We start from the raw sequence: 8462 nt of genomic DNA, 5'->3' as shown, positions 1-8462 counted from the left end.
CACAAATTCCATTGGGGCGATGTGGATGGGAGTCCAGGTGGATGCTGCACACATAGCGGGACTGTGTCATAGCTGAGGAACAGTGAGCTCAGAAATTACCCATTCCTATAAGAGGGGTACTGACAAACCTGCCTATATTTCCTTCTAGAGTGAGACTTCATTCTTACTATCCTGTAATGTAAGTAAGCAGATCCCTGGGAGGGGAAGAGACAGTCTCTATCTTCTGGAATGTCAATGAACCTGAGAATTGAGTGCTAATATGTGGGCATAAAGAAAGATGAGAGAGTTATGGAGAATTGTTTCCCATCAGATACAAAATAGGTTTTATTACATTCTCTTGGTCAAAATTTCAGTAGCAAAAGCTTTTATCTGCCAATTTCTATTGTACTAGCTCTTTTTCCCCTGGCCAAGGACCCAATGTAGGGGTTATAATAATTATCAAATATGTCTCTTCCAATTATACATTTAGAGTTTATGTCTCAAGTGAACCCACTGTGAGTTTTAACTGAACCAAGTCTCCTTTAATTATCTGGTCCCTACGCATCCTCCATCTATATAAAAGGACTTGAAAACACTTTGTGTCTATGGATATCAATGTCGAGTTGGATCCTATGTCTTTGAAATACTTGAAAATGCTCCTTTCTGAAGTGCATAATTCAAGTGTAACTTGAATTCAAATTCATAATTCAAAAGTGCAATTATAAGGTTGTAGTTATCATTGGAGCAGTAATGGGGAAAGCATCACTATGCACATTTGTTGTGTGTTACTCCTGGAAAGGTTCCACATTAGATTTTGCTTCCTCAGAGCACTGCTAATCTTCAGGTTTCCTAGGAAACTAATTTTGAATCAGGAACATAGTTGGAATGCCTTTAGCATCAAGATTGTTGGAAGTAGTCTTTAGCAGAAGGGAGATGTACAGGTTTCCTATTGCTGCTGTAACAAATTACTATAAACTTAGTGGCTTAAAACAACACAAGTTTATTCTTTTATAGTTCTTTTACAGTTCTCAAGAAGTCCTAAAATCAGTCAGAAGGGCTACATTCCTTCTGAAGGGTCTAGGGGAGAATTGATTTTCTTGCCTTTTCTAGCTCTAAAGGGAACCTGTATTCCTTGGTTCATGGCCTCTTTCTCCACCTTCAATGCCAGAAATATAACATCTTCAAATCTTTACTCTTCTGTTATCACAATGCCACCTGTGTCTGACCCTCTTATTGCCTTCTTATAAAGACCCTCGTGATTAAATTGGCCTCACTCATATAATCCAGAACAATGTTCCCATGTCAAGATCCTTAACCTTATCATATCCACAAAGTTGTTTTTGCCATGGAAGGTAAGGTATTTAAGGTTTGGAGGATTAGGATGTGAACATCTTTGATGGGCCATTATTCAGCATTTCACAGTCCACCCTCTGTGATATCTCAATGCATAACACATGAAACTGTTGGTAATTAATGATATTTTCTTTGACATCCCTAGTAAGTCATGATGAGGAACAAAGTGGATGGTTTCTGAAACAGCACAATTTCCTTACAGGTGAAATAATAATGAACCTCAAAATGTGGTTTAATGACACACAGTTCTTTAAACTGGTGATACTTATTACCGTTTTAGCAGTGCAATGTTTATATTTAATCATTACAGTTTCTGAAAATGTTTCATAATGAGATATGATTTTCACATCACATTTGTTGTGAAACTTCTTTTATTTTTGAACTTATACAATAATATCTTAAATTTTAAAATTTTTTCATAAATAACAAGTAGCTAATTTGTACTTAAATTACTTTTTCTTATTATGTTTGTGTCTCTTTTCTTGTGTGTGGTTCATAAAACCCTTGTTCTTTCTGTAAAATAGAGTAGATTATGAAACAGATATATTAGTTAAACATTAGACTTAAACAGAATTAGTTAAGTAGAAGTGAATTTGAGGATGGTTTGAATTTTTTTTGTAAGTTTACCTTTTCCTATAATCACCCAGTTCTTAGTGCTTTTTTATTTTAATTTTTGTGTTACAAATATTATTTTTTTGTTACATAAATTAATCCGTTATTATAGGCTAGCAAAATTTAAATGGTGGCACTTCTACTGGTCCTTCAGTTCCTTCAGTCTTCTGATGGACGACTTTACTATGACAGCAGAAGTGGTGTTATAGGTCCGGGCACCACCAGCTACCATTTCGTGCAGGGATCACGACGCCAGATGCCCACAGCTGGTCTCTTCATCTTGATTTTGCCACAGAAGGAGCAAGCGTACTTGGCATGCTGGCTGATTTCTTCAGCATTTTCCTGAGGGGGTTACTATAATGGGTCCCATATTTACTGAAAATTCCGGACTTCTTTGTGCGTTAATCATGTCTCTCAACAAATATTAAATTTTTGAAAAGAAGGTGAAACAACACCCAAAGAAATGGAGAAGCCATTTTAAAGAAGTTTCCAAAATATAAGCAGTACTTTTTATAATCATTCTCTATTCTGCACCATTAAAGTAAAGATAATAGATTCTCCATGTGCGTGACCCAGAGAAGACCACATTATCCTTATGATAATGCTGCAGTAATGTATGCAAAATATACTGCTAGGTGAGAGACATACGGTTTAATGGATTGTCTGATATATTGATATTGTTAATACCTTCGATTTTGATCCTAAAGTGAAAGATAGATCCAGAAATTTGGTGAACTTTCATAATATGTTCATGTTTATAGTTTTAGTTTTTTTGACTCATAAACTAAATTATGCACACTAGAAATATTTGGGTTTTCTTTTTTTCTAACTTTTTGATTAAATTTGAGGTTAAAGAGTTGAAACTGGTAATATTTAAAAGCCATGTCAGGAAAAAAAAAAGACTTAATTTCTACAGTGTGACTAGGAGAAAGTTTAGACATCTAGGCACTGGGAAAATGCTGGAAACATAGACCTAAACTGAAATAAATGCATATACACTTGCCATATTCTTACTGTCAATGAAGAAACATAATTTTCCTTATTTTATATTAAATGGAGTGGTTCTATAAATAACTTTTAGAACACGTATCTTCAAAGTTTCTAGGCAAGACACTTTAAAAAGCAAGAAATATAATGAAATTTAAACCCCAAATAATTAAAATACTCACATCTTTTAGACACAAATTTTGACTTTTAAAATTATTGCAGAGAATTATATTACAGAATATATATCATTTTGTATCTGCTTAAAAATTCAGTCTAAACTTGTGTTTTAACATTTTAACTAATTAGATAATTGAGGTTCATAATAATCTTAAAATACAATAAGTCCCCTACATACAAATGAGTTCCATTCTGAGAGTGCATTTGTGAGTCCAACAAAGTTAGCCTATGTACCCAACTAACACAATTGGCTATATAGTACTGTACTGTAATAGGTTTATAATACTTTTCACACAAATAATACATGAAAACAAACACAAAAAATAAAGAAAACATTCTTAATCTTACAGTACAGTACCTTGAAAAGTACAGTACAGTACCAGCTACATCCCACCGCTTTTACTCTTGCTTCTGGACATCCTGGGCTTGAAATAAAAATGCTGTACTACCATACTCTATACAGTACTGTATAGTAAAGTGCACAAAAGCACGACCACTTGTAGAGGATGTGCACACGTGACAATGTACACCAGACATGTGAACTAACTTACATGACTGGACATGCGAATGCACATTCGCATCTTTGAAAGTTCGCAACTTGAAGGTTTGTATGTAGGGGACTTAATGTAATATAACAAATAATTAGCATTCAATGCTCTACAGCCTCCATATCTTTTTCACCAGGACTGATGTTTATTGCTTTGTTGTGTTTTGGGGCCAGTTCAATTCCATAGCTATTTGATAAGTGTTAAAATATCACTTCTAACTTAGATATGATAAAGTTATGAGAGAAAGTATGTGCTCTGCTTCATGGAATTGAGACCAAAGTTTTGCATAAAATAAACCAACTGGACAGCAATACAAGATAAAATTGAAAACAAAATAATAACTGATATTTATTGAAATATTTATATTGTTCAAATATGAAATGCTTTATAAAGGCTATATCATAAAGTATTCAAAAATTACAGTGGGCTTTCAGTTCAAACAGTCCTCAGATTCACTTTCTGATGCGCCTCAGCCCAAGCTGTATTGCCTTGGATGGATCACTTATTTTCTTGCACTTAGCACACTGTATAATACATGTTAATCAATACATGCCAAAAATTGTATTACTGTTAGTGCTATTGTCTCTTTTAGAATAGTTTTGTTAATGTTAGTATTGTAATGTATTATTTTCTGTTTTGGTATGTTAATCTATTCAGGAGTTGAATAAGTTAAAGAAGATAACTCTGTATGAAGGTTTTTCTTGGCAATGGTGGTTATATGTTTCTTTTAGGACAGATAAGACTTGAGTAAGCAGATAGGTAAATGCACTTTATTGAAGAGTTAATCATTTTGTGAACACATACTACATGCCAGGCATTATGTTAATTCCTGAGAAAATCCAAGTACAATGATGCATAATCATTTTATTATCAAGGAATTTATAATCTGGGATAGAATGACATAAATGAATCAAGAATTAAAATGCATAGAGTATATTCAGGTACTATAGGAGCACAGATAAAGTGCGTCACTATTCAGATGGCTGGCCAGGGAACACTTAAAGAAGCAAGAGGGATGGATGAGTTTACACTCAGGAAAAGAAAACAATCATGTGATGAACAGATGAAGCTGAGGAGTCCAAAATAACTGGAATTAAAGCAGAAGATTTGTTTCACAAAGAATTTCATTTGATAGATGTAGTTTGTGCATGATCTGAAATGTGGAAAAGAGAGTATAGACACTGGAGTGTCAACGGGACTAAAAATTTTTATCTAAGCATTACACTACAATCATCTACAATTTAAAAAATTCTTATCAAATTAGCTCCCAAAGGGAAAGGAAAGCCTATTATGCAGCTCTGTAGCTTTGCTACACCCTCCGAGAGAAGACATCTGGAAGTCACATGCATCTGGGGAGTTAGACTTTTTCAGCAACACTGGCCTATGTTAAAGTACCAATAGGTATTTTCTTAACTCAAATAACAACCTTCTCCTGGCCATTGTTCTACAATCTGAATGCATTTTAGTGAATTAATCACTTAGCTAATAATGTCTTTGAAATGTAAAATGGAACATTTTTTAAAATCTTTTTTTTATGTCTTTATTGGAGTATAATTGCTTTACAATGTTGTGTTAGTTTCTGTTGTACAGCAAAGTGAATCAGCTATGTGTATACATATATCCACTCCCTCTTGAGCCTCCCTCTCACCCTCCCTATCCCATCCCTCTAGGTCATCGCAAAGCACCTAGCTGATCTCTCTGTGCTATGCAGCAGCTTCCCACTAGCCATCCAATTTACCTTTGGTAGTGTATATATGTCAGTGCTACTCTCTCAATTCGTCCCAGCTTCCCCTCCCCACCCCGCCACTGTGTCCTCAAGTCTGTTCTGTACATCAGTGTCTTTATTCCTGCCCTGCCACCAGGTTCATCAGTACCGTTTTCTTAGATTCCATATATGTGTGTTAGCATACGGTATTTGTTTTTCTCTTTCTGACTAACTTCACTCTGTATGACAGACTCTAGGTCCATCCACCTCATTACAAATAACTCAATTTTGTTCCTTTTTATGGCTGAGTAAAATTCCATTGTATATATGTGCCAAATTTTCTTTATCCATTCATCTGTTGTTGGACATTTGGGTTGCTTCCACGTCCTGGCTATTGTAAATAGTGCTGCAGTGAACATTGTGGTACATGTCTCTCTTTGAATTATGGTTTTCTCAGGGTATATGCCCAGTAGTGGGATTGGTCGGTCATCTGATAGTTCTATTTTTAGTTTATTAAGGAACTTCCATACTGTTTTCCATAGTGGCTGTATCAATTTACATTCCCACCAACAGTGCAAGAGGGTTCCCTTTTCTCCACACCCTCATTTATTGTTTGTAGATTTTTTGATAATGGCCATTCTGACCAGTGTGAGGTGATATCTCATTGTGGTTTTGATTTACATTTCTCTAATGATTAGTGATGTTGAGCATCTTTTCATGTGTTTGTTTGCAATCTGTACATTTACGTTCAATATTTCAAAAACAAGAGTTGCTTGTTTTGCTTCATGAATATCAATACAATTTGAACCTTTCAGCCTTGTATCCCTTGTGGAACAAAGTAGTATTCTTCCTCATTCCCTTTGCATCCTCATATGTCAAAAGGACCTTAAAAAATAAATATCTCACCATCATCAAACCTCTGTGAACATCGACAGAGACAAAAACTATAGGAGATATTACAAGGGCAGAAAGGTTTAGGGGACAAATTGTTCTGAAAGAATTTAAAACACAAATATCAGTCATGATCACATACTTTTCAGCATCTATATTACAAGAATATAACTGTATCATGAAGTCAGTTATATGACTTGAATAAATATAGCTTTGAAAGAGTAGGAAAAATTTTCAGTTTTCTTAAAGCAGGTAATATTCTATCTCACATATCTCAGTAATTTGATTACTGCAGACAAAGTAGGGCCTTCAGTACTACATGAAGGATTCCCGCCTTTACTGATGCTTTTATGCATTTCAGTCTCTCTCCACACTAAGATACCAACAGAATTTTACATGCTTCTCACCTCATAAAGTGATCTTATTTATGGAGAAATTATACCCTGCTAACAAAAGTCCCATTTTAGTGGCTCATAGAGTACAATAGGTTATTTCCTGATGGACAGGAAAAAGCATAGTGAGGAGAGCTATGACTATAAAATTAAGGAGAATGTGGCAAAAATTTTACTTGGTTAAGCAGATGTATCATCTTATAAAAGTTCCAAATTTAAGAAGTACAAAATACAGAATAGAAACTATGTAAAATACTTTATTTTGTGAAATTCAGTACGTACTGGAAATTTTCTTATTATAACATTGCATTTTGCTTAATATTCTACAAGATACCAGTACCCAAAATTATTTCATATGAACAACTGCCACCAATGCATTTACTTTCTATCATTACTATGATTAATTTTGATTATGTTATTTCAGCTTGTAGTTGTCATAAAATACTTTAGTTGAATTCAAATGAAGAAATATATATTGCTTCATAGAGAAGTCATTCCAGTTACAAAACTACAAGGGGTCACAACATATTTTACACTAAAGAACACTAGAAAGAAAATTAATGCTTTTTTTAATGTATATAACTATGCTCTAAAAATACAAAAATGGCCTAATGCATCTACCATGCAATATCCTTTCTACTTTACTTTGTGGGACATATGCATTAGGTCTTCTAAATTTGTTTTCTGTGGGTTTTTCAAAAAATACATTTATTTGAAATTTGCAAACACATATTATTTCAAGTGAATTTCATATTTTTACTTTCTTGTAAGAAGGAATTAAAGTATGAGCTACACTATCAGCTTGTATATTGAAGCACATTGTGAGTTAAGATAACATTATTTCTGTTCATATGCAGTGTTGTTAGAATTCTGATATGTAAAAGTGGGTTTTCAGCAGCTCAGGCAGATTCTTGGGGAGGCAGCAGGAGGTAGGTCACAGACTCAAGTTTAATAGTTCACCTAGGAATAATCAGGTTGATCTGTAACCCAGAAGGGTAGTTGAGCATTAATATTAATTTTGTTAGATATATTTCTTTCCATAGATTCAGATTGGACCACATCTGCTTCAATATTTAGTGGCTTAAGAACCCAATTAGTAACTCACAGGATTCAGTGAGCATGAGACTGAAGCAGAGGAATTGGTTGATCTTGTGAAATTTTCTCTCTATGCCATGTGTAGATCCTGCTATATTATCCCTAATATATGAGAAAATAAGTGACTGGGGCACTCATATCACTGTAGAGAATATTTATTTTCCATCATTGTGTATACCTACTCACAAATTATTTGACTAAGCTTTTACAATGCCCCATATCCATCAATAAGATAAAAATTTCCTATCATTTGACACTTTCTTTGGACAACGATTAATATTTCACTGCATCTTATTTTTTTCCATCATTTATATATTAACTTAATAATCCTTTTTCTAGGAAGGCATCATAACCTCTATATTATGTTTTAAATAGTGTTTTCTTCACTTTTCAGGAATTTAAGGTCCATCTCTGTATTATTCTTAATATAAATATTCCCTTTAAAATATATTGATAATAAAGAGATTATTTTGTCACATGTGAAATTATACTAGTTGTGGTTATTTATTTTGTTTACCCAGTAGTGTTTTTCAATGAGACCAGATCAATGATCTTTATTTTTAGAATAAGCAAAGAAATTACCAAAAGAAAAATAAAATATAATTAGAGGGATAATAAAATTTATGTCTCTTGATTCCAACTTTTTATGGTAATTATTAGTTAGCTTTACGTTGGGAAATTTAAGAGAGACTTTATAAATTATTTGGTCACTCTTTACTCATT

At 33.7% G+C, this 8462-nt stretch overlaps 1 pseudogene; it reads right to left on the bottom strand.

Annotated features, from left to right (window-relative positions):
- Window positions 1-2083: 2083 nt before the first annotated feature.
- LOC136133151 (large ribosomal subunit protein eL43-like) lies at window positions 2084-2342 on the bottom strand (annotated as a pseudogene).
- Between the last annotated feature and the right edge of the window lie 6120 nt (window positions 2343-8462).

Source organism: Phocoena phocoena, chromosome 1, assembly GCF_963924675.1.
Source record: "Phocoena phocoena chromosome 1, mPhoPho1.1, whole genome shotgun sequence".
NCBI classification, from domain to species: domain Eukaryota; kingdom Metazoa; phylum Chordata; class Mammalia; order Artiodactyla; family Phocoenidae; genus Phocoena; species Phocoena phocoena.
The sequence above is the reverse complement of the archived record's forward strand: the minus strand, read 5'-3'. Positions and strand labels throughout refer to the sequence as shown.